Here is a 27384-nt window from a genome sequence, read left to right on the forward strand (position 1 = left end):
CATGAGTGCCACAGCTAAACAGACAACAAACGAAAGCTGTTATGTCTGTTCCCTCATCCCCCATGCATCAGGTACACCCAAAGTATTGTTACCCAAAGAGTTGCCTATTGTGGATGCCCAATGTCTCCTTCATCTCACGCTGTGCAGGATTAAGAACACCTTCCAGGCACACGAAGTGACTTTTCAAATGCTGCAGAACGAGAAAACATGTTACCCAAAAACGGCAGGAGTAGTATGTTTGAAAGAACCATTTTTTGTGATAGGAGGGACACTTTTTTCTGACAACAAGCGGAAGGATGAAGAAGTGCTGTGCAAAGCGGAAGCACTAAGAGGTGTGGCGCCGGATAAATTACAGTGGATAGAGGAAACATGTACACCAGTATGGAGAGAACACATTTCAAAGCTAACTTGGGTAACTGCCATTGAAAAGCCATTCAAACTACAGAGCGAAATGGACTATAAACTGTGCTTTAAAGGAGAAGGGAGAACCCCCATGGGAACAAACAAGAACTGCAACAAGACCCTCACCATCCCAGACCTAAAGAAAGGGACTGCGGCCCTCATGGACACGTACTGGGTGTGCGGCAAACAGGCATACCTACACCTCCCCCAGTCATGGAGTGGCAGCTGCTCAATGGCCACTCTACACTCGGCACTAATGGTGATACCAGAAAGCCACATCGATGGGAGCAAAAGGACACAGGAACGCATGCAGAGTGTGGCTCAACCCACTGCAGAGTCACAAATATATGTCCTGTCTTCTGGAAGCAAGGGAGAAGTGCTGACCCGTAAAAGACGAGCATCAAATTACATATCAAAAGCATCATCAGAACTATTGGCCCAGATCCCAGACAAATATCGATTATTCAGCTCAGCAGAAACATTTTTTGCCTCACTAGTCTCAAGTGTCCAAGCAAGGGCAAATGCAAAATGGCTCCAGATAACACGCTGGGAACTGATTCAGCTGGCGAACGACACTGAAGAAGGATTCAATATCATCAGAGTCGAACTAAGAGCTTTACGACTAATGACCATGCAAAACAGGTATGTCCTGGACCTGTTGACAGCGATGGACGGTGGTGTTTGCCGAAAAATAGGAAGTGCCTGCTGCACTTTCGTACCTTCCGAAGACGCAGAGAATGGCTCCCTGTCCCATGTAATCGAAGCAGTCCACAACCTAGGAGAAAAAATGAAAATGGAAGGTGGAGCAGAAGCGAGCACCTGGTTCGACAACATCTTCTCCTGGGTTCCCTCATGGCTTGGAACAACTGTGAAATTTTTAATACCAGCTGTTGTGTTCCTCCTTCTACTTTTTTGCCTGTGCCAGGTGGGTCTTCGAGTCTGTGCTAACGCAGTACCAAACGGTGCAATGATGATGGTGACAATGGGCAACTCACACGGTACAATAAAAACAATGCAAGAAGCACAAGTACAAACAGGGATAGATAATTCGCCCAGGTACCAACTGGTGCCCATATACCACGATAAAGATATTGTAGATAAGTTGTGGCACACCACCATCAAAGAGCCCCGTATACTAGAATGGTATGAGGAAGTTTGGGTAGATTTAGAAGCAGATGGTGGGTGCATATATCTAACGTGTACTCCAGATGAATATGCCCGGAGAGGTGAGAGCTTAAGAGCAGTGTGCAGGGCATGGATGCCCATCAAAGGAACTCCGGCATGGGATGAGGCAGTGATGGACGAGGCAGAATGTAGGAGGATAGAAGATTTAAAGAATTCGTTACTTTAGTAACGAAAGGGGGGAAATGTAGGGGAGGACTGGTCCAAGACGACCCCCCTCGCCTGCACTTTCTCCCCAGGTGAGGACTATGGCTCTCTTGGGCGTCTCCTCATGCCACCCGGGCCCAGGTGGTGGAGAGCTCACCCACTGGAGACATTGCCCGCACGTATTAATTGCCCGCACGTATTAATTGCCCACACGTATTAAAATTCAGCTAGGCCTAGACACCATTTTGTCTGGTAAAGATGGTGTGAGCTCAGCGCACTGTAGCGCGGCCCCCACCCTCGGAGGGTTTCAGTCATCCTTGTTGCCGCAGCACCCTGGTAGATCCGCTGCGAGCCCGTTCCCACGAACCAGAAGGATATGAGCTAGTGTAATACACTAACATTGTAACAGTTCACCTCCCGCAGTGTATCGTATCATCGCTCCCAGCATGACCCGGCCAGCAGGCCTAGGCAAAATGAAAATGAACAGTAAAATGGTCGTCACAGGCCTGACAATCCTCGCATATCAATGTGTAGAATACTTGCAAAGGATGCTTTCCTCTCATAAAATCCCTGATATTATAAAAGCCCGTAAGATGTATAATTAAAAGAGATCATGCCCCCATGGTATAAGCAATGATGAGCATATACCATTGCAGTTGGTTGCAAATAATAAAGGAACGCACCAGGAAGCTATTTGTTACGTGTACTACTGAGATACTTACACCCCATGGGCTCGCGCCATAACTGAACTAATGCTGCTAGAATACACGAGAAAACGAATGTAACCAGACTGTGGAACTCATGTGAAGAATGCGCAAGAAATACACTTGTTTTGTGTGTATGTCTAAGCTTCTTATGTGCCACCACCGTCACGTACCGTGGCGAGTCATTTCCTATGTATTCCACCAACCCGACTACTACCTCACTTACTGTATATATATGCATATAATTAAATACTGTAGTTGACAAAACATAGTGTACGAATACGGTGTACAGACTGGGTATAATCGAGACACATCCAGCAAAGTTGAAATGCATGTTCTAAAAGGATTTGAATAAGTATTATAGAATGTTCAAATGTTTGATGTTTATACCTAACTCAGCAACACACGAGGGAGATACCTTTGTGAAATACTTGCAAGGCCATTCCCCCTCCCACCCTGTGAGGGCTGCCAAAGGCATGAGAGCAGAGACCGCGCCGCGCTGCTTTACCTCCCCCAACCAGACTGGAGCCGCTTCAAAGATTTGTAACCCCCTCTGTAGCACCCAAGGCCACCACCCGCCACCTGCATTATTTACAGCACAGCAGTAAACCTCTGCCTGAACATACGCGCCCCCTCGTAAACCTCACAACCCACCGGACCACCTCAGACTTATGGCCCTGTGCAATAAAGACACCCAACACTTTGACAACACACAGCGGAACATCCATAACAACTTCTAACAAGGCAGAAAGACATGTACCGCCCGTGCCAGGCCCTGAAGCTTAGCCCCTCGACCTATGGCCCCGGTCAACAGGACACTGGTAACCATGCCCTGACGTATTGCCTCCAGTCCCCTCACAAGGTGCATTCCTCCTGTGTTGCATTAACCTGTTGCATAACCTATTGTAAGATTTACTGAAGAAGATAATACTAAAAATGCTCGAATGACTGCGGTGTGCATGGCATAGGGCTAATAAGTCAGGAAGAGACATTCATCTCTGCCACTGGCCACGATGGCCCCACAACACCGCCTGGATGAACTCCGCCACCCGGCCAGGCCCAGCCCAACCCACGAGGCTGCCCAATGACGTCTTCCAGCCAAAGCCAACCACATCACAGCAGCACCTATAGTTAGTCGTCGCCACCCAATCCCCATGAATTTGTGCCCCCTATAGTGTGTAGGTTCTTATGACGTTTTTTGTAAATATATACGCCTGTCTTTGCTATTGTCAGACAGAGCGCTCTCGGAGTTTGCAGAGTTCTTTGCATGCCCTATTCTGATTGATAAACTCCCATTTACGCTCACCCGCACTCTGTCTTGACCTTATTCCCATTTTGGGAGAGTCCTTCATTGTCTCTCATTGCGGGGAGGATCGTGCTGTTTGGGGACGCTTGCCTTCAAGGTTTCTGAGTAAAAGAATATACATTTATTTACACATCAGTTACAAAACATTTCACTAAAGTAGAGCAGTTGAAAAACCACTCTCAATAGATTCTGGACAAGTTAAATTCAAAATGAAGTGTGAGCAAAATGGCACTCGAGCAATTTAAAAAGGGAGGGAAAAACAAAGTTAGACTAAAATTAAGCAGCACTAACAGTTAAGTAAGCAGGTCAATCTAGAAAGAGGAACTACAGTGATGAAATCAAATCAAAAAGGCTTAGGGCCAAAGTCAATAGGACAAAAGTCTTTTGCTCAAGATCACACAGTTCAGGGTAGTTCGCCTTTAAGTCTTTGCCAAGAGTTCCGGACAACATTGGTCGGCAGAAAAGATAGTTTAAAGAGAAGAGAAGTACAAGCCCTCGGATTGGGGAAAGGTTTCACACACCTTCACCGCAGGTGAACGAAATGAACAACCGGATTTGCACAGTACCTTTAAATGGAGAAGAAGCTGTAGCTGAGGCGGACGTTCCTGGCAGGTCCTGCAGGCTCACGGTTCCTGAAGCGACTGTCAGATTGACATGAAGTAGGAAGACTGGAGGGTCCTGCACTGCCCAGGGAAGAAAGCAGCAGCAGAGCGAAGCAACAAATAAAAGGCGCGCGCCTTAAAACCCAAGCGGGGTCCAACCTTCCTGGCTATCCTGAAGGGGCCCCTGAGGGACCCTCGAATGTGGAAACAAGGCACAGTCACCACACACAAATAGATACGCCACACACGAGGTTCTGTTCCCAAAATCTAGGGTTTATTGCAATTCAAAACAATCCCAATTGGCCAAGTGGTCTCACGCCCGCAACGTGTGTCTAACAGACCTCAGGGGACTTAAGCAAACAAAAAACGTACATCAATTACATATATACCAAAGCAGCACCTTACAATCAGCAATGACACAATATGACACATTTGATGCCACCCCCAATTCATTTCCCTTTGAATTAGAGGCGATAATTGACCATTGTGACAAATATGACACCTTAGACTACCATATTTAGTAACAGGTTGCAATCTCCAGTTTACAGACACCATTCTTTGTTTGCGAGAACACAGCGTTTCTGTTTTGCACAGGCAAGCTACGCGTAGGAGACTGGCACATACCATGCCTCACTATCTCTAAGTTTCGATCCTTGCTCTAGAGGTCAGCCCGCTCTCCGGGGCCTCACTGGGCTCAGGAAGGGGGGCCGTAAAGAAGAACATAATTCAACTCTTTAAATGCTAGTTTCATACATTGCTATTCTTTCAAGAGGCTCGCAGGCATTTATGTACTGATTAAATGCCTTGCTCCCTGCCTTCAAGGATACATGAGGGAGGGAATTGGGCATTCCTGTCTGGCTCTCCAGTGTAATGTTTCAACATGTTTCTTAGCATTGAGCCATTAAAGCAGTTTTACATGAGGCAAAAGTGGCAACGTTAAAGAGAACAGAGAGAAATCAAAATGGCAATTCTGGTCATTTTAAAATGGCTGCACTCTAGTTGAGCTAATAACTATGTAATAACTAATGAGCATATTTTCTTAACACCTTAAATGAGGCGGTTGGTCATCGGCCAACCAATTATTATGCATTTCCTTCACCCCAGGGGTGTCTGGTTTTTTCTTGACTGACAAACCCTCCTCTTGGCCGTATGCCAAATGCCTCATCCATACATTGCATCCTCCTCCGACCACGTATTTGGATCAGATTCCAAATCTGACTCAAATTCTGACTCATATACGCTTGTTGTCTCCTCCTGATTATTGTCAATGTCGATTGCCATGAATTCTTTAATAGTTTCAGATTAATTTTTATTGTGAGTGCTTAATTTAGTGGTATGTTTATGCTTCATCATCTGTACACATTCTTCACTAATTTCAGTACATACTATGGGGAGACAGTGTATGCAACAACAACATGTCACAAATAAACCTACGATCGCTACTAAGATTGCAAATAGTTTCCATCTCCAAGATCGCAACACTCCCCAAAACCATGAACTTATGTTTAATTCCCAGCCTCCCTCAGGGGGGTAGAGGTCCGAGCTTAGTATATGCAATTTTTTTATCGCCTCAAATATCGTGGGGGAGGAGTCACTTACAAATACGCAACACGCTGATCCCACGATTTTGCAAACACCACCGCGATCAGCTAAGATTACATCAAGGGCCATTCTATTCTGCAGAGATATTAATCTGACTCCTTTTTCTTCGAGGGTCATATTATATAATATGTCGGTTGTTCCATTTATTGTTTCTTCTAATATTCTGGACAGTCGTCTTATGTTATAAGAGTTTATCGCCTGGCACCAAAATGGTACGAATGATTTCGCTATGTCCTCTACAATCAACCTGTCCTCACTATTGCGGCGAGGTCGCGACCTAGTTAGTTTTGCTATTTCCGCTGTTTTTGAAAGGAACACCCCAGGAAATAGAAAACCTAAATAACAAGTGCCCCCCCAGTTTCTAGGTAACCCAGGATATGCTTTTTCTCCACATATTCTTGCATTTAGTGAATGTCCCCACCTGGAAGGAGCCCTTCTTTTTTTAAACAAAAAGGGACAGAATGTGGACTATAATTTACTGGATAAGAAGGGGGTTCCGCATCCTTGTTCCCTTCTTGATTCATATGGAATGTAATTACAGATGATTAATAGGGCACAGATAATCTATCCTGTGGCATTATTGCTGGTGTAATTAATCTTGATCTATGGAATATCGAACAGCCCACTGGTTTCATAATCACCTCCTCAAACTCATTCATGTTTGTTTTATCTAATTTACCAGTTTCACTTTCGTTCCATTTCCCATAGTATAGGGCGCTCAGAGAGGCATAACATGCAGAAGTTAATGGCAAGGGTTGTACATACTATCCTATTCCTTGGCCACCATGTTGCGGCAAATGGGCACAAACCCAGCAATTATTTTTCCTTAGGATGGACTGTGTCATATTAATTATTAATAACAATGTATTGTTCCCGTATCCTTCCCTATGTCTCTCTTCCCTTGGGGATAATGTATACGAAATCGCATGGACTGGGCTTTCTGTTGTGGAAATATTCATAATAGACAAAAGTACTTCAAGAGGGTGCATTTCCTCTGGATACCATAGCACAGATATCCTCAGTACTGGGGCTATTATACTCATTATGCACATTACTATAGTTAGACCCAGCATACAATTCGTTTTACCATGTCCTTTTTTTGTCTTTCTATGTACTACGTTTAACTTTCCATCGGCATCGGTGCAGGAGGGGACATTCGCTGATTCCGACATTCTTCTTTCGTCCTTCTTCTTCCGCTGTGGTCGTCGTGAATATCTTTTGTTCTTGTACTTCCCTGGATGTTGAAACAGTCCAATCAATGTCTACAGTTTTTCTACGCCAGTCTGCTATCTGCCTCGATTGCTCATTCACTTGGCGAGGCCTCCGTGCAGTTTGCACCTCGCTCTACAATTTCAGAGCAGCTGCCTTTGTATCACGTGTGCCCCGCTTGTCCGCTCGGGTTCCTGACACATGTATTTAGCACCGAGGAGTTGTGTTCCGTGAGCTGTCTAACTTGCACAACTCTTACACCACCCTCCTCTAGGCCTTCGGTTCCCACTTCATCCGGAAATAGGAAACAGAGGCAAGAAATTCACAAAGAGATGAAAATGTGATCACTCCTTCTTTCTGCTCCGCAGGTCGTACCGATTTGCTCCTGGTACCGTGTGATCAACAAATAGTGCGGATGCACTTCCGGTCTCAAGCTTGGAGTCAGCCTGGGGCACAATGACAGATGCTGATGAGTGCCCAGGTGACAATGCAAACTGTGGCACAACAGAAGATGATGGGCGCCACAGAGGTATGAGCTTGATGTTTGCTACCAGAGATTCAGGATCTGCTGGACAACATTGAGGCCCTCTTTGCCCTTCCGCTTTTATGGCAATCTCATCAGGCTTGGTGTCTGGATCAGGCAGCTTTCGTGGCGCAGGGTTGGCAAGGGCATTTTTCATTTCTGGAACCGTCGCTGTTTCTTCCTGGTCTTTGTCTCGATCTATTGACGTGTCGAATGGTGATGGCACTTTCTTGGCGTGCATAGCATGAATCCACGCCTTGCGTCCATCCACGCGTAGTGCTGTCTGCGTGATTAACAGTACTTCGTAGGGCCCATGCCACCTGGCTTTAGTGCACGTCCTGGGCCCATATCGCACCGGTAATCCCTCCTACACCTGCTGATGAATCAAACGTTTTTTTTTTTACTAACAAATTACAATAAATGCTGAGTACAAGGTATTTAACCTTCGCCGTTCCCCTTGGCTGAGGTGCGCACCACTCATTCATTTGTTTCCCCATTTTGATCTAATCAGTGGAAGAGACCCAGTCCTGGCCCATACTAGCATTTACATGCGTCACCCCAACTCCATTTTCTAAATGCACTTCCCGCTGCAGTGACTATTCCTTTTCCAACGTCATCCCCTTCACCCAACAACCCGATTATTTTTTTCATAGCCCTTAGCCCATCCCTATATTTTTATCTAACTCAATGGCAGTTTGTTTCAATGTCTGCAAATGCGTTTCCTTTTCCCACATTGCGTGTCACTTTTTATGTGCCTCATACTTCATTATTTCCAGGTACTTTGGACATGTAAGTGCAAACAGTAATCGCACAATGAGAGGGCCATGTTGGATCCTATCCCCATGGGATGTTAGGAACCCTCTCTCAGCCCATCTCGGCCAAGTTATGGACTACGCCAAAGGCGTACTGGCTGTCAATCTCTTATTTACACTCAAGTTCTCTGAAATTTCACAGGCTCTTGTTAAGGCAATTATCTCTGCTGCTTGGGCGGAGTTATAAGCAATTCTATTACTCTCCACTACGCTTTTCAATCTGGCGACAGCGTATGCGGCAGTTGATGTGCCGTCAGGTAATACAAAACAGGAGCCGTCACAAAACAGTTCCCCTGCTGGTTCTTTTCCAATAACCATTTTATAATTATGGGGAGGTAATTCAATCCCACCCATTTTTTCCCCGGGCATGGTCATTAATTCCGCTTGATTCAAAGTGCTACACCTCATAATTTGGATGGGGCGCCAACAATACAATTTCATGTCTAGTCGGTCTAGCAGAGGTGAGGTCTTGCGTCTACGTTCTATTGAGTAGAACGTCTATGGCATGTGGCAGCATTAAAATGAAGGAGTGCCCCAATACCATCCATTCTGTTTGTTTCACTGATGCAGCAGCCGCTGCGGTAGTTCGCAAACATCATGGCAGTGCGCGTGCTACAGGGTCCAGCGCAGAAGAAAAAATTGCTGCACGGCCTATTTCTTCCACCTTGTTCCTGTGTCAAAACAGACAACGTGCATTCCTTCGTTCTCTGACATTAAATAGCCTAAAAACCCTTTCATACTTCCAGTGTGCTCAAAACTGGAGCAGAACTCAAAAATGGTTTTTAGCGAATTAAATGCTTTCTGACATTTTTCATTCCGTTACTAAAACACCACCACATCCTCCTTTGTCACTCTTTACCATCACTTCCCCAATCAAAACAAAAGTCACAATTTTCTATCAACAATATAAAGCCATACCTCTTATAGCTCTCACATCTTTCTGTATCGTTGGGATAGGCATACCAGAAATACTTTCTTAACTCTGACAACACACGTAATTTCTTTACACTACATTTATGGCCATGCACAGCAAGATAGGTTAATAGTAAAATAATACCTTCCGTCTGCTAACATTTTATACTCCAGAATACGTGGCAGCATCGTTCCTTCTTTTAATGTCTTGTCTATCCTCAAACATTCCACCTTCTTAGTATTCACGGCCCAAATATAAGTTGACACTCTACTCAATTCTACTTTTTCAACATGCTTTTTAATCCTAAATATTCTTTCTACAATACTCTGTTAACAGAAATAAACAATGTTTAGTAAGAGACCTTATCATCTTCACTGAAATAACACTCGTTCCGACCCCTATTCTGGCTGCTCTACTGGGGTTTCACCTATAGCGGTAACACCCCATCATCCGATGTGTAATCACCACTGTTATCACAGTATGCACCTGTCTGAGTATCAAACAATGTTCCCCCCTCCTCCTCATTTCCCATTTGTGCACCCTGCTCATTTTCACTCCGAACAGTTCCATTTAACGCCTGGCCTTCGTTTTCTGCTCCATTCCCTTGATCTCTTCGATGCTGCTGCATATTACTTCTGTTATGACTATGCATTCCCCCGTGCCCTCTATGAGGCCTTCTCTGATCATATCCACCTCTATTTTGTACGGGCGGACATTGTGCTCGCCAGTGTCCTTCCCCCCTGCCATACGCACACTGGTTTAATCCAAAAGGCTCTCTATTCATATTTGCATTTCCCCTGCTCCTGCCTTGTCCTGCTACCTGCTGAAGTAACACCCCCACTATTGTCCACAAGGCTTCTATTCTTGTTTGCAAAGGATACTCATTACATATCTCATTTATTTCCCCTACCGAAGTGTTAGGACTCGACATCCATCTCATGTTTCCCGTACGCACACCTGCAATCTTTGTCTATCACCTATCTGTCCCGGGGGCGGCAATGATCTCTGCATATTCAGTCCTGCCGCTTTCTTTCTACCTCTCGCAATATTCCTTTTCTTGTTTTCTGGTCTGGCAAGTACTTCAAAATATTCTTTATCAAGCTCATCCTTTATTTTGAACAGTCTATCTACATGTTCCTTTATTTCTTCATCTCTTCCCCTACCACAGGCTAATGCATTCAAATCCAACAATTGTTGCGGTGGTAACTTTCCAATCAACTTTTTCCATTCTCCCAATAAATATTCCCCCATGCATTCCAACAATACCTGTCTTTCATTATTCCCTCTGAAGTCATGCAACGATGCTAGCGTGGACGCCTCATCATTGTCGTCTATGTACATTTCCGCCTGCATTTGTAGCCGCCGCTTTCTCTCCTTACTAATCGCGCTGCGTGTTATTCTCTTACATCCATCTTGTTCAATTTCACTCATGGGAGGGGAAGTCGGAACAGTGGTGCTCTCCTGATTGGGAGGTGCGAAGGGATACGCTCGCTGAGGTTGTGGTAGTTGCGAAACCCTCAGGGCTGGCTGGCTAATGGGCAGTACAGTGTCTGATGCAGCCTGTGGGGGTGCTGGTGTTGGGAGGTGCTGGGCAACGGGAGGGTGTTGAGCGACAGCGTCGTAAACTGCTTAGTTTCACTCCTCGGGCCTTGCTTTGTTTCAGTCAAAATTTTATTTCTCAATTCGTCTGATCTGTATTGCTCTCTTTGTGGGTATATTTTTTCTATGTTTATTTTAACGCCCCGCCTTGCCTTCCTTTCTTTTGACTTATGCCTGCGCGCATGTTTCTCTACACTTCCAAATCTGAGCTTCGCTTCCCTCCTCCAGTCCCTAAGGATATCAAGTACCTCAGGGTGTGCTCTTTCACTCATCAACACCTTTTCCAGGTTATCTATACATCCCATCTCAAAACTCCCATGCCTCGGCCAGTGAAGATTTCCCTGCTTTCTGGTTTGCCTATGCCAAGTCTCACACAACGTTATAGCTCCCATACCATAGTTCATGTACATCTCATAAGCCGGCGTTCCACCCGCTGGTGCTTCCTGGCCAGTTTCCAAAGATTGTTCACTGCAGCGGAAAAATCCTGCTAAAGTGGACAATACCCCAGGCATGTTTTAACCTTACCCTTAGCTAATCAAACTTACTCTGGGTGTTTGATTTTGCAAAATCAACTCTCAACCAATATCAGGATTACTTACAAATCGGGGCACGACTCACCTGATTAATCAATATGTCTTCTTCAAGACACAATTCGTCCGTATACTGACGCAACCAATGACGTTGTGTCTGCGTATCTTGGCTCTGCCTCATTTTGGGACCCTCGCCCTCTTGTTCGCTGGCCAGGGACGTCGATCAGGGATCAGCGGTGTGCAGATCTGCAAAGGAGTCTCTCATCACTTTCACAGGGGACCCCGTACACCTCTCGATCCCGGTTCGATCGCTCCCGTCCTCGCCGTTCTTCCACCTTCCTTATGTCACAACGTACACGATGGAACAAGTGGGGGAGGGTCCCTATTCGGGCGCCATCTTGAAGGGGCCCCTGAGGGACCCTCGAATGTGGAAACAAGACACAGTCACCATACACAAATAGATACGCCAAACACGAGGTTCCGTTCCCAAAATCTAGGGTTTATTGCAATTCAAAACAATCCCAATTGGCCAAGTGGGCTCACGCCCCGCGACGTGTGTCTAACAAACCTCAGGGGACGCAAGCAAACAAAAAACGTACATCATTTACATATATACCAAAGGGGCACCTTACAATCAGCAATGACACAATATGACACATTTGATGCCGCCCCCAATTCATTTCCCTTTGAATTAGAGGCGATGATTGACCATTGTGACAAATATGACACCTTCGACCACCATATTTAGTAACAGGTCGCAATCTCCAGTTTACAGACACCATTCTTTGTTTGCGAGAACACAGCATTTCTGTTTCTCATAGGCAAGCTGCGCGTAGGAGACTGGCACATACCAGGCCTCACTATCTCTTAGTTTCGATTCTCGCTCTTGAGGACAGCCCGCTGTCCGGGGCCTCACTGGGCTCAGGAAGGGGGGCCTTAAAGAAGAACATAATTCAACTCTTTAAATGCTAGTTTCGTACATTGCTTATTCATTTGGGAGACTCGCAGGCATTCATGTACTGATTAAATGCCTTGCTCCCTGCCTTCAAGGATACATGAGGGAGGGAATCGGGCATTCCTGTCTGGCTCTCCAGTGTAATGTTTCAACATGTTTCTTAGCATTGAGCCATTGAAGCAAAATAATATCTTCAGCAAAGCAGTTTTACATGAGGCAAAAGTGGCAACGTTAAAGAGAACAGAGAGAAATCAAAATGGCAATTCTGGTCATTTTATAATGGCTGCACTCTAGTTGAGATAATAACTATGTAATAACTAATGAGCATTTAGTTCTCAATGATCAATTGAGAGATATGTGTAAAGCTAGGAATCTCACTGTAAAAAGCAAAAAGGTTGAATTGATATAGAAGTTGTTGGAATATCAAAGTCTGACGAGTGGGTCTGAAACCCCCACCCCTGCAGCAAATTTGGAAAATGTTGATGAGGATGTTAATATGTCAGAACCCAGCTCTAATATTGTGGATGAGTTAGAGGAGTCAGAAGAGTCTCAGAATGTAGGCCCTGTCTTACCTCTACCTGCTCATAGGCCTCAACCTTTGACCACAGGGAGCCCATCAGGTACAACACTAAATCCTGAATTTGTCTCTTTGGAAAGAATGAGACTTGAGTTAGAATTTAAAAGAATCCAAGCTCAAACTGAAAGCAACCATCAAGAACTTAAACTCAGAGAAATGGAGTTGAGTCATGCACTTGAAATGAAAAAGTTGTCTCTTGTAACTGGTTTTCTCCCAGAGTTTTCTAGGTCTTCCAGCCCTAAGAGGCCTTGCATGTCCAAAGATGCAGTAAGTATCTATGAGGTTAAGCTTGATATTTTGGATTGGTTGGCTGCTTTTCAATATAACCATGGGATTCAAGTCATTACAGGGAATCAGCTGATTCCTTGGCTTTTCTCTAGGCTACCCCCTGTTGCAACTGATGTGGTAATGGAGTTGGGGGATATAGACAGAAAGGAGTATGAAACTGTGAAGCTAGCTTTGATAGCTAGGTTTGGGAAGACCCCTTCCCAGTATCTTAAGAGATTTAGAACCCCCAAAAAGCATAATGGTACACCTTGGGCTACCTGGGAGACTAAATGTTTGAAAAACTCAGATGGATGGGTTAAGTGTTACAGAGTTAACACTTATGAAGGTGTGAGAAATCTGTTTATGTTGAATTCTATTTATGATGCTGGCTCTCCTGGGCTGAGACAGCACTTGGCTGACTCTAAGGAAATTGATCCAAAGAAGTTAGCAAGGGCTGCTGATTTGTGGGTTGCCAACAGGGCTACTCACAACGATTCTGGGGCAACTCAGAAGAAGGATGAGGGAAAGCAGCACAAGAAAGATACCAAAGAGAATTCCAATACCTCCACTCCAAAATAGAGCTGCAAACATAAAAAGGGTAAGCCACCAGGGAAACCGAATCAGGGTAGTGTACTTCCTGGTGCCAAACCAGAAGGAGGTCAGAACAAACACCCATTCATAAAGACATTTGGAAATGTTACGCTTGTGGGTCAACTGACCATGTGAAAGGGGATCTCAGATGCAAGGGTAAACCTTCAGGGGTCCACATTGTCAACTTAGCCTTCTCCCCAGAGGATGAAGTACCAATGGCAAGTGGAAACGTTCACTTACTGGCTGAGGAACCCATGAAAGTCTCAACCAGTGTTTCTTTAGTATCCCTGGGTCTGTGGGAACAACAGAACTTAGATGTCTATGATTCTATTCCAGACAATACTAAAGAGTATTACAAAGACACTGTTCTTGTGAATGGTCAGGAGACTCCTGCCATCAGAGACACTGGGGCCAGGTTTACTGTAGCTGATGAATCATTTTTCAAGGTAGAGGATGTTGCTAAGGCACCTAAATATCTAACTAAGCTTGCTGGAGGCCCTGTCCAAATGCTTCCCCAGTTACCAGCTCTCATTGTCACGATGCCTGCCCCCAGAAAGCCAGACCAGGCCCAGCAACCCCGGAAGCAGGCATCATGCCACTTGAAGCATGCCCAAAAACCCCAGTTAGGGGCTATTTGGCTACAGTCCTGGCGCCTATGGCGCCAGGCTCATAAGAATAAAGTCAGTCCTGGCGCCATGGGCGCCAGGCTCATTACAGAAAACCTACCTGATGCAGACCATGCTGCATACCTACCTGATGCAGACCGTGCTGCACGAAGCCGCAAGCCAAATGAGGCTTAGAGGGACTATTTTACCTCAGGGACTCCTTTCCTCTCGGGTGGGGCTGTGGAAGAATACTTACCTGGGACTTCTTCCAAGGCTATTTAAGCCACACCCGGACAGCCACACGTGCTTCGCGTTATTCTGCGTGCTGCAGCGTAACGCTCACCGTGTCTTCAGCAGCTCCAGTCTTCAGCCACGCCTGCTTCAGCCCTGGAACACCTGGAACAAGAAAAGGAGAAGAAGAAGAGATCAGAACAAAACCCTTACCTGAATCCTTGATCCAGCACATAGTCGATCTGGAAGAGAGAAGCCTTCACAGGTGCGTTGCCACGCACCTCGCAGTGCCGCGCTGAACTCACCATCCGGGGCTGCATTCCTTTACTCCATCGCAAACCCAGCATCTCCAGGCCATTCTTCAACACCTGAGGGAGACAAGAACAAATAGGTGAGCAAGGGCAATACAAACCACCCCCAAAGACTTACCTGATTACCACAGGGTGGTACTCACCTCATCTCGGGTCGGCGCAGTCAATCCTGCATCACCGCCGCACCCCGGCCCCTAAGGGGAAAACAAGGACAATACAACCTACCCCCAAAGACTTACCTGATTTACCACAGGGGTGTACTCACCTCATATCGGGTCGGCGCAGTTAATTCTGCATCATCGCTGTACCCCGGCCCCAAAGGGGAGAACCACAATAGACTTACCAGGATCTTACCAATTGCCACTTGGAACTCTTCTAGTGGTTTAAATCTGCAACCTGCAAGGAATCTGGCAGAGTGAAGATCAGACTTTTGAACTCTTACGAACGACTGGACTTTAGAGTCAATACTGGAACTTGCCAATTCCTCCACGCCAGTGAAGTAACTGGTCGTCTACGCGCCCCTGTGCTCGATGCAGGATGGAGAGCTCATCTTTCCAAATCATCAGGTGAGATTAAGAGGGGACTTCAGGAGTGTTCTGTGGGCAGACAAGGGGAGTGGGAAGGCGGGTTAACGCTCAGATTACGGGAGGTTAATTCCCCATCTCTATTGCAGAAAGATATTCGTACGAGACCAACAAACGAAGCTAAGTGGGTCTGTCCAGTCTGTCATCTCGGCTCTACGTGTTACTCTGGTGGAAGCAACAACGGGCCAGTCCAGATCGACGCCCCCGTGGGAATCAGGTGAGCGTAACACTCATCCAGTGCAATGACATGACTGTCAAGATACCTGTTAGTGTGCAGAGTGAAGTACCTTGGAGAGTCCTGTTAGGGAATGACTTAAAAGCTCTTGGAATTGTATCAAGCACCTCCAGGCCTCCCAGCAAAAGGAACCAGGAGCAGACAAGGAAGGCCAGAGAGAGTAACTTAAGAGGCTCTCTATGGGAAATGATGGAGGAAACTATAACCCCCTTTACACAGGACTTACTGTCTGCCATTTCCAAGAAAAAGAAAAAGGGGAAACCTAAAACCCTCTAGGAAGAAGCCAGCCAGAACTCGTGTGCTACCTACAAGGACATCCCCGAGAGGACTGCCACAAGTCACACCTGTACCTCCTCCACCTGCTGAGTCTGAGTGTGAGGAACAACCAGGAGTGGTTGAATCAGCTGCTGAGGAATCAGAGCTGGAAGAGGACCTTGCTCCTGTGGGAGATCTGGATCATGCAGACCATCCTGAGCTGTAGTCTTTACTGGCAGAAGGTTTACCCTGTAGGTCAGATTTCAGCAGAGGTCAAAGAGAGTGTCCTACTCTTGAATTTCTTCACCAACAGGCAGCTTCCCAGCTGGATGGGCAAGAGCCAGGGAAGTACTGGGAAGATGTCCTCTTCTACAGTGAACCAACTTAGTCTATCCCAGGGGACTACAGAAGACTTGTAGTGCCTCTTGAAAGCAGACTCCAATTCATACAGTTAGCCCACGACCTTTGGCTGGTCACTTAAGTTTTAAGAAGATCAAGGAAAGGCTCTCTTTATATTTCTACTGGCCTAAGTTGGGGTCCGATGTAGATAAGTTATGCAGGAGCTGTCACACTTGCCAAACCTCTGGCAAGAGTGGAGCCAAGAATGTGGCACCCTTGGTGCCTCTCCCAGTGGTGGGAGTCCCTTTTGAGAGGGTAGGAATCGACATTGTTGGTCCCTTAGACCCTCCAACATCTTCAGGAAACAGGTTTATCCTGGTTGTAGTAGACCTTGCTACTGGGTATCCTGAAGCCATACCTATGAGGACTGTTACAGCTCAGGCTGTTGCTAAGGTCCTACCTGGTATTTTTACCAGGGTAGGTTTTCCTAAGGAAGTTATCTCTGACAGGGGATCTAATTTTATGTCCCACTACATGCAGGCCATGTGGAAAAACTGTGGAGTAACTTACAAGTTCTCAACTGCCTACCTACCATCCACAGACAAATGGATTGATAGAGAGGTTTCACCGTACAATGAAGAGTATGATAGGTGCTTTAGAGGAACCCATTAGGAGAAAGTGGGACCTTCTACTGCCCTGCCTTCTATTTGCTTATAGAGAAGTCCCTCAGGAGGGAGTTGGATTTAGTCCCTTTGAACTTCTCTATGGCCCTCCAGTTAGAGGCCCCTTGGCCCTGATTAAGGAGGGGTTGGAGAGTGCTCCTTCCCCCAAGCCAGTGAGAGTCACTGACTATGTGATAGGTCTCTGGAGGAGAATATCACACATGATGGCAGAAGCATCAGATAACTTGAAAGCAGGTCAGGCTCTGGTGAAGCATTGGCATGACCAGAAGGCCAACATGGTAACATGGTTGTGTTCACTCAAGACCAGCTTGTATTAGTTATGGTACCTACAAGGCAGAGGGCCTTGCAGGACAAGTGGATAGGACCCTTCAAGGTTGTGGGAAAACTTGGAGAGGTGAACTATCTGGTAGACTTAGGCAATCCCAAGGAGGCTCCCAGAGTCTTTCACACCAACTGTTTAAAGGCTTATGTCTCTCGACCTGACATAGGAGCTTTGCTTCTAGCTTCAGCCCAAGAGGAGGAGGAGAGTAAACCTCTACCTGACCTACTCAGAGGCCAACCTTTAGAAGAGAACATAGAAGGAGTTAATCTCTCTTCTAATTTGACACCTGAACAACAGGAGGAGTGCAAGTTTCTCTTAAATCAGTTTGCCTCCCTATTTTCACTATTACCAGGCTGGACCCCTTGGGGCCAGCATGATATTCTCACTGGTGACTGTTTAACTGTTAAAAGCAGAGGTTACAGGATGTCAGATCATGTAAGACCCCACAGAAAGGAGGTCAAAAAGATGCTTAATTTCGGGGTAATAGAGCCCTCTACCAATCCATGGTCTAGTCCAGTTGTTCTAGTACCAAAGGCAGGATCCAAGGAGTTGAGATTTTGTGTGGACTATAGAGACCTTAATGCAGTTACCAAGACTGATGCCCACCCTTTACCAAGGACAATTGAACTGGTGGATAAACTTGGTTCAGCCAAGTACCTCATTACATTTGAACTCACTTCAAGCTTTTGGCGAATAGCACTGACAGACCATGCCAAGAAGAAAACTGCATTCTCAACCCCAGCAGGTAGGGAGAGGAGGGGGTAGGTGGGGGTAGGGAAAGCAGGGGGGGGCAGTGGAGGTAGGGAGATGGGGGTTGGTGGGTGTAGGGTGAGGAGGGAGGAGGGTGGGTGGGGGTAGGGAGAGGTAGAGGGGTGGGTGTAGCGAGAGGAGGGGGTGGGGGTAGGGAGAGGAGGGGTGAGGGTAGGGAGAGGAGGGGGGTGGGTGGGGGTAGGGGGTGGATGGGTGGGGTAGAGAGATGAGGGGGGTGGGTGCATGGGGGTAGGGGGATGAGGGTGAGTGGGTGCATGGGGATAGCGAGACGAGGGGGGTGGGTGGGGGTAGGGCGACAAGGGGGGTGGGTGTTTGGTTGTAGGCAGACAAGGGGGGGTGTGCATTGGGGTTCGGGTGTTGAGGGGGGTGGGTGGGGTAGAGAGACAAGTGGGGTTGGGTGGAGGTAGGGAGACAATAGGGGTTGGTGGGTGGGGGTAGGGAGACGAGGGGGGTGGGAGGGTGATGGTAGGGAGTGGAGGGGGGTGGGTGGGGCTAGGAAGAGGAGGGGGGTGGGGCTAGGGTCAGGAGGGGGGGTGGGTCTGTGGGGCTAGGGAGAGGAGGGGGCTGGGTGGGGGTAGTGAGAGGAGGGGGGTCTGTGGGGTGTGGGTGGGGGTAGTGAGAGGAGGGGGATGGGGGTAGGGAGAAGAGGGGGTGTGAGGGTGGGGTAGGGAGAGGAGGGGGAGGGGGTACGGAGAGGAGTGTGTGGGGGTAGTGAGAGGAGGGAGTAGGTGGGTGGGGGTAGTGAGAGGAGGGTGGGGGTAGTGAGAGGAGGGTGGGTGGGTGGATGTTCAGAGGTAGGGAGAGGGGGTTGGGTGTTCGTGGGTAGGGAGAGGAGGGGGGTGGGTGGGTGTTCGGGGGTAGGTTGAGGAGGGGGGGTTGGTGGGTGGGGGTAGGGAGAGGAGGGGGTGAGTGGGTGGGGGTAGGGAGAGGAGGGGGTGAGTGGGTGGGGGTAGGGAGAAGAGAGAGGGTGGGTGGGTGGATGTAGAGGAAGGGGGTGGGTGGGTGGGGTTATGGAGAGCAGGGGGATGGGTGGGGTTAGGGAGAGCAGGTGGGACAGTGGGGGTAGGGTGTTGATGGGGGTGGGTGGGGTTAGGGAGAGGCGGGGGGTGCGGGTAGGGAGAGGAGGGGGGGTGTGAGGGTGGGCGTAGGGAGAGGAGGGGGGTAGGAAGAGGAGGTGGGTGGATGGCCGGCGGCAGTGAGAAGAGGGGGCTGGGTGGGTGGTGAATGTAAGCGTCCCCAGAAACGCACCCCCCTTTCGAGGCAATGAAGGACACACCCCAGGAGGGAATGAGACCAAGACCAAGTGCGGGTGAGATAAAAGGTTTTGCTTTATCTAAAATCCAAATATGTCATGCAAAGGACTCTGCAAACTCTGAGAGCGCTCTGTTTGACAATAGCAAAGACAGGCCTACTTATTTACAGACTGACGTCATGGGTGACACAAGCTATAGGGGCACATAATCGTGGGGATTGGGTGGTGATGTCTAGGGGGTATACATGGTAGGCGGTTGCTCCTCCTGGATTGGTAGACGTTAGTGCAGCGCCACGTGGGGTTGGAAGGTCAGCTGGGCTCATCGGGGTGGAGTGTCGGGCCGGACATGTCTTGTAGTGATGAATGGTAACTAACTCACATTTGCCCTTGTGGCCCCTCGTTCACACCCATTTGTTACACTTCATGTTTCCACTGGCTTAGAGTTCTTGTAACACTGACCTTAGATCAATAAACAGGCAGGACATTGATATCCAATAGGAGGTGTCCCCATACATCAATTGCAAAGATACCTTGGGTTAAAACAGATTGTTCCCATGAGCTTGGATGGGGCATGGGAGGGGTTACTTGATCACCATGTCTTGTTAGATTCGGTGGGGGCTGGTATTATGATCTGTTAGTACAATGGTGGGCGCCCTCCTTTGAGGGCCATTAACTTGGGGTTGATGGGGGTACCGCTGGCCCATGGGGGGTATGTAACTGGGGCCTGGGAGACGGCGGGATTTAGGACCAGGTAGCTCGTAAGTCATGGAGTCAGGCTGTGGCGGCCTCTGACAGGGGGCGGTGGATGTTTGAAGCGGGTCCAGCAGGGTCGGGAGGGGAGGCGAGGCTGTGCTGTTCGAGCAGCAGCTATCTCTGGAGGGCCAGGGCTGGGAGGAGGTGGAGATGGCCTTGCAGCTCTGTGCGCGGCTCCGTGCACAGCGCAGTGTACTGTCCCTTGGATGAGGGGCGAATAGCAACACGTGGGATCTCTAAGATGAAATATATATATATTTACATTAGAAGGGATACTAACTGGGGGCTATTCCATTATAGCACAACATTTCATATGTATAGTTGACATACGACCATGAGGTAGTGTCAGACAGGTGCATGTGCAAAGAGGTCAAAGCATATTATTATATAATGTCATCATTTTAGCCAGTCTTCGTACATCGTCACATTATAAACAATAGCTCTTGCATATTACTCTTTACCCACTCTTCTCCATATTAGCAGCGAACGTTAGTCAACACGACATATATTACACAAATGGTTTCTACACATTACAAGAGTTCTCAGGGTGTGCAGAGGTGTGGGGCGCCACAGCCTAACGCTGGGGGCTTGGTCAAGGGTCAGGGCATGCTGGTTTTTGGGCTAGTTTCAATTGCTTCCTAGTGTTCCCATTCATGGCTGAGGCAGTGATGTACTGCGGAAGGTTAACAGCAACAGTGCTTTATTTTGTTGTTTGTTCGTGTCTGGTTGCTCGTGAGAACGAGTCTTCAGTGGATCTGCCATGCGGCGGAGGGTGGGGGAAGTATGGGCCTCTGTGAGCATGATCGAGTGGGGGTCAAGCTGCAGCTTTCAGTGTGCCAATTTGCTCTGCCTGGGTTAGATATGAGCGCTTTTAACAAAATGGAGTTGGCTTAGTACAAGATGGCATCTATGTCGTGCCACATAACGTGGCAGTGCAGCCTCACGTGTCGGTCTGCAGCCGCCCTGGGGCCGGTGGGCTGCTGACGAGTCATGGGTCTACACCTGGGTAGGAGATGTAGTGGGAGGGGGGTCCTATTGACCTGCCCTCCCCTACAGTGGGTAGGGGTAGTGAGAGGAGGGGGCTGGGTGGCTGGGTGGGGGTAGTGAGAGGAGGGGGGTGGGTGGGTGTTCAAATGTAGACAGAGGAGGGCGGTGGGTGATTGTTCAGGGGTAGGTAGAGGGGGTGGGTGGGGTTCAAGGGAGAGGGGGTGTAGGGGTAGGGAGAGGGGGGTTGGTGGGTGGGGGTAGGGAGAGGAGGGGGTGAGTGGATGGGGGTAGGGAGGGGACGGGGGATGAGTGGGTGGGGGTAGGGAGGGGACGGGGGATGAGTGGGTGGGGGTAGGGAGAGGAGGGGTGATGAGTGGGTGGGGGTAGGGAGAGGAGGGGGTGAATGGGTGGGGGTAGGGAGAGGAGGGGGTGGGAGGGTGGGGAGTAGGTTAGAGGATGGGGGTGAGTGCGAGGGTAGGTGTTATGCAGAATCCTATGCAGTTCCCTTAGGGAGCACTACAGAAGATTAGGACTACAGGTATATACAATAAATCCCCTTTGGTACCAGTCTGTACCACACATATTTAGTTGGTAGCTGTGGCTGAGCAGTCAGACTTATCTCAAGAGGGAGATGAGCAGTATTCAGGGTTTACACATTAGGACTACAGTACTATGGGACAAGGAAACACTGACCAAAGCTTTGTATCAAAAAAATATACATTTATTTTACACACTCTTAACTCAACACACAAATCACTATCATTAAAGCAAGTTAAAACAGTCAAGAAAAGTATACACAACTCCCTATTTAAATTGTAGACAAGTTTGAGCAAGAGTGAAAACTGAGCAAAATGGCACAGTGTAAACCAAGCAGAAATGGCATTCTAACAATTACTTCAGAGGGAAGGAAAGGTCAAGTTTATACAGGGTTAGACTCCTAAACACACCAGCAACATTTCCCAATTGGATTGTGAACAAGTTAGGCAAGGTAGTAATTTAGCATAAGCAAAATGGCACTCCAACAATATATAAAGGGGAAGGAAAAGTTGGTTATAAGAGTTTAGGTGCACCAACACTTTTCGTTATGAAAAGCAATCTAGAGAAGGCAGATGTAACTGAAATAGCCAGAGTTAATAGGCCTGTGCCAGAGTCAATGGTACAAGGCAATGTGCCCAGGATCAATTAACAGTTGAAAAGGAGGTTGCAGAATGTAAAAAGACAATATTAGACAAAAGGGAAGGCCAGCCCAGAAGGTAAGTAAAGGATTCAAAACACCTTTAGCAGTACCCAACGAAACGGGAGGCCAGGCGGAAGAATGTACCTTAAAAGTGGATGAGGCTCCTGCGATGGCAGTAGTTCCTGGCAGTTCCTGCAGTTCGGGAGATCCAGCAGAGGAAGAGAGGCTCTCGTCGTGGAGGAAGGTTCGAGTCACTGCACTGCCCAGGGAAGAAGCCGGCCGCAGTGATGCCAAAACGGAATAAAAGGTACTCTCCTTTAAATCGCGGTCATGGTGGACGGGTGCCTGGCTATCCGGTCTCCTAGTGCTTGGCACTGGCGATTCGACCAAGGCAGGTCCTGGAAGGCAATTGGTGAACTGGTTGGCCCCACCAGCTCAAGCGAAGAAGACTCTTGCAGGTGAAGATCTTGTTGTTGGAAAAAAGTGGTGAGAATCTGCAGCAGGGCTTCGCCAGTGGCTCAGTCATTGCAGTTGTCTTCGGCTTCTCTCCTCTTCGGATTTCTTAGGTCTAGTGGCGACGTCTTGTCCTTCAGTCCTCAGATCCCTGCTTTTATGCAGAAAACCCCCATTCATACAGCCTAGCTGTCACTCACACAGTGGGGTGGCTCTCCTGGCGGGAGAACCCCCCAGCCTATCAGGGCAGAGTGCGACTTGGGTTGCTTAGGCAACCCTGTCCAGGGTGCCTATTCCCCCTCCCACGCATCCTGTCTACCCCAGACTCACTGGCACCTGAAGGAGCGCTTCTGTCCAGAAGCCCATCAAAAGGACGAACAAAGGGCCCGACCTCGGTTTGGATTACAGTGAGAGACACGAGAAAGAAATATTATCAAAGATTTGACAAAAAAAAAAAAAATACCAGAGGAAAGTAAATAATAAAATGACCCAGCGGTTTCTTAAAGGCTATCATAAAAAGTGGTAGCCTCGAACAATGGGAAAATCCCATAGGAAAATATTTGCGGTTGAATATTAATGGTAGTAACCTCTGCCACCAGCCAGACACTTTGGAGAGAGGGACTGGACAGTAACCTCTCAAAAATGAACACCAGGGAAAAACTATTAACCCTTCCCAGTACCTCCATAGTAAGATGGTGTGCACTGGTTTTGTTCATAATTATTGACTAGCAAAGTCAATGGTAACTTTGCATGCCCTGGGACCAAGTAGTCAGTCCCAGGGTATGGAGTCTATGTTTGGTGCTGGGTAACACACACATAAATAAGATGACACCTATGGAGTGAGAAAAACTCCATAGCCCATAAGCACAAAAATAGCCTCAAACACACATCAAAAATATATCTAAGAGTGGGAAAAAGTCTCACTCTTAGCAGGAGAAAAAAAATAAACCCTTCAAATCCAGCAAAGCTGCTGGGGGACTCTATAGGTAAGGGAAATTAGCCTTAACAGAGAATTCTCCCTAACAGTATGGAGAGGAGGGGTTTTAGGGAGAGGAGGGGGTGGGTGTGGGTAGGGAGAGGTGGGGTGTGGGGAGAGGAGGGGGGGTGGGGGTAGGGTGAGGAGGGGGTAGGTGGGGGTAGGGGGAGGAGGTGGGGTGGGTGGGTGAGGGTAGGGAGAGGAGGGGGGTGGGGGGTGTTCGGAGGTAGGGACAGAGACGGTTGGGCTGGTGGGGATATGAGGGGGTAGGCGGTGGGGTGAGGGGGCTGGGTGGGGATTTAGGGAGTGGAGGGGGGTGGGTGGGGGTTTCGAGAGAGGCGGGGGTGGGAGGGTGGGGTGTAGGGAGGGGGGTAGGGTGTAGGGAGGGGGGTGGGAGGGTGGGGGGTAGGGAGAAGAGGGGGTGGGAGGGTAGGGTGTTAGGGAGAGGCGGGGATGGAGGGTGGGGGGTTAGGGAGAGGAGCGGGGTGGGAGGATGTGGGGTTAGGGAGAGGAGGCGGGTGGAAGGCTGGGGGGTTAGGGAGAGGAGGGGGTGGGAGGGTGGGGGGTTAGGGAGAAGGAGGGTGGGGGTTAGGGAGAGGAGGGGTGGGAGGGTGGGGGGTTAGGGAGAGGAGGGGTGGGAGGGTGGGGGGTTAGGGAGAGGAGGGGTGGGAGGGTGGGGGTTAGGGAGAGGAGGGGGTGGGAGGGTGGAGGCTTAGGGAGAGGAGGGGGTGGGAGGGTGGGGGGTTAGGGAGAGGAGGGGTGGGAGGGTGAGGGGGTAGGGAGAGTAGGGGTGGGAGGTTGAGGGTAGGGAGAGGAGGGGGGTGGGGGGTGTTCGGGGGTAGGGACAGAGACGGTTGGGCTGGTGGGGGTATGAGGGGGTAGGCGGTGGGGTGAGGGGGCTGGGTGGGGATTTAGGGAGTGGAGGGGGGTGGGTGGGGGTTTCGAGAGAGGCGGGGGTGGGAGGGTGGGGTGTAGGGAGGGGGTAGGGTGTAGGGAGGGGGGTGGGAGGTTGGGGGGTAGGGAGAAGAGGGGGTGGGAGGGTAGGGTGTTAGGGAGAGGCGGGGATGGAGGGTGGGGGGTTAGGGAGAGGAGCGGGGTGGGAGGATGTGGGGTTAGGGAGAGGAGGCGGGTGGAAGGCTGGGGGGTTAGGGAGAGGAGGGGGTGGGAGGGTGGGGGGTTAGGGAGAGGAGGGGGTGGAGGGTGGAGGGTGGGGGGTTAGGGAGAAGGAGGGTGGGGGGATAGGGAGAGGAGGGGATGGGAGGGTGGGGGTTAGGGAGAGGAGGGGTATTAGGGAGAGGAGGGGGTGGGAGGGTGGAGGCTTAGGGAGAGGAGGGGGTGGGAGGGTGGGGGGTTAGGGAGAGGAGGGGGTGGGAGGGTGGGGGTTAGGGAGAGGAGGGGGTGGGAGGGTGGGGGGTTAGGGAGAGGAGGGGTGGGAGGGTGAGGGGGTAGGGAGAGTAGGGGTGGGAGGTTGAGGGTAGGGAGAGGAGGGGTTTTAGGGAGAGGAGGGAGGTGGGTGGGGGTAGGTAGAGGAGGGGGGTAGGGAGAGGAGGGGGGTGGATGTTCGGGGTAGGGGAGAGGAAGGGGGTAGCAGTAGGAGGGGGTGGGTGGGTGAGGGTAGGGAGAGGAGGGTGGTGGGTGGGTTTTTGGGGGAAGGGAGAGGAGAGGGTGGATGTTCAGGGTAGGGAGAGGAGGGGTGGGTGTTTGGGGGTAGGGAGTGGAGCTGGGATGGGGTAGAGAGAGGAGGGGGGCTGGGCAGGTGGGAGTAAGGAGCTGAGGGGGGTGGGCAGGTGGGGTAAGGAGTGGAGGGGGGTGGGGGGGTGGCAGTAGGTCGGGGTAGGGAGATGAGGGGAGGTGGATGGGGTAGGGAGAGGAGGGGGTGGATGGGGTAGGGAGAGGAGGGGGTTAGGGAGAAGAGCTGGGTAGGGAGATGAGGGGGTTGGGTGGGGGTAGGTAGAGGAGGGGGTTAGGGAGAGGAAGGGGGAGGGTGGGTGGGGGTAAGGAGTGGAGGGGGTGGGTAGAGGAGGGGGGTGGGTGGGGGTAGGGAGAGGAGGTTTGGGTAGGGAGAGGAGGGGGTGGGAGGGTGGGGGGTTAGGGAGAGGAGGGGGTGGGAGGGTGGGGGGTTAGGGAGAGGAGGGGGTGGTAAGGTGGGGGGTTAGGGAGAGGAGGGGTGGGAGGGTGAGGGGGTAGGGAGAGTAGGGGTGGGAGGTTGAGGGTAGGGAGAGGAGGGGTTTTAGGGAGAGGAGGGAGGTGGGTGGGAGTAGGTAGAGGAGGGGGGTAGGGAGAGGAGGGGGGTGGATGGGTGGGTGTAGGGAGAGGAGGGGGGTGGGTGGGTGTAGGGAGAGGAGGCGGGGTGGGTGGGTAGAGGGTAGGGAGAGGAGGGGGGTATGGAGAGGAGGGGGGGTGGGTGGGGTATCGGGAGAGGAGGGGGTGGGGGTGTTCGGGGAAGGGAAGGGAGGGGTGTGGGGGGTGTTCGGAGGTAGGGAGAGGAGGGTGGGTGGGTGTTCGGGGTAGGGGAGAGGAAGGGGGTAGCAGTAGGAGGGGGTAGCAGTAGGAGGGGGTGGGTGGGTGGGGGTAGGGAGAGGAGGATGGTGGGTGGGTTTTCGGGGGAAGGGAGAGGAGGGGGGTGGGTGTTCGGGGTAGGGAGAGGAGGGGGGTGGGTGTTTGGGGGTAGGGAGTGGAGCTGGGATGGGGTAGAGAGAGGAGGGGGGCTGGGCAGGTGGGGGTAAGGAGTTGAGGCGGGTGGGCAGGTGGGGGTAAGGAGTGGAGGGGGTGGGTGGGTGACGGTAGGTGGGGGTAGGGAGATGAGGGGGGTGGATGGGGTAGGGAGAGGAGGGAGAGGAGGGGGTGGATGGGGGTAGGGAGAGGAGGGGGTTAGGGAGAAGAGGGGGGAGGGTGGGTGGGGGTAGGGAGTGGAGGGGGTAGGTAGAGGAGGGGGGTGGGTGGGGGTAGGGAGAGGAGGGGGTGGGCAGGTGTGGGTAGGTGTGAGTAGGGCGGTGGGAAGGTGGGGTAGGGAGGGGAGGGGGGAAGGGAGGGGTAGGTGGGGTTAGGGAGAGGAGAGGGGTGGGTGTTTGGCGGGAGGGAGAGGAGGGGGTGGGTTTTCGGGGGTAGGGAGAGGAGGGTCGTGGGTGTTCTGAGGTGGGGAGAGGAGCTGGGGTGGGGGTAGAAATAGGAGGGGGTGGGCGGGGGGATAGGGAGAGGAGAGGGGGTGGGTGGGGGGTAGGGAGAGGAGGAGGGTGGGTGCATGGGGGGTAGGGAGAGGATGGAGGTGGGTGTGTGGGGGTAGGGAGAGGTGGTGGTTGGAAGGGTGGGGATAGGGAGAGGAGGTGGGTGGGGGTAGGGGGGAGAAGGTGGGGTGGGTAGGGAGAGGAGGGTGTAGGGAAAGGAGGGGGGTGGGGGTAGGGAGAGAAGGGGTGGGTAGGGAGAGGAGGGGGTGGGGGTAGCAAGAGGAGGGGGGTGGGTGGGGCTAGGGAGAGGAGCTGCGGTGGCGGTAGCAAGAACAGAGTGGTGAGCGGGTGGGGGTAAGGAGAGG

This window comes from Ambystoma mexicanum, chromosome 6p (assembly GCF_040938575.1).
Source record: "Ambystoma mexicanum isolate Mex_15411 chromosome 6p, UKY_AmexF1_1, whole genome shotgun sequence".
Classification (NCBI taxonomy): domain Eukaryota; kingdom Metazoa; phylum Chordata; class Amphibia; order Caudata; family Ambystomatidae; genus Ambystoma; species Ambystoma mexicanum.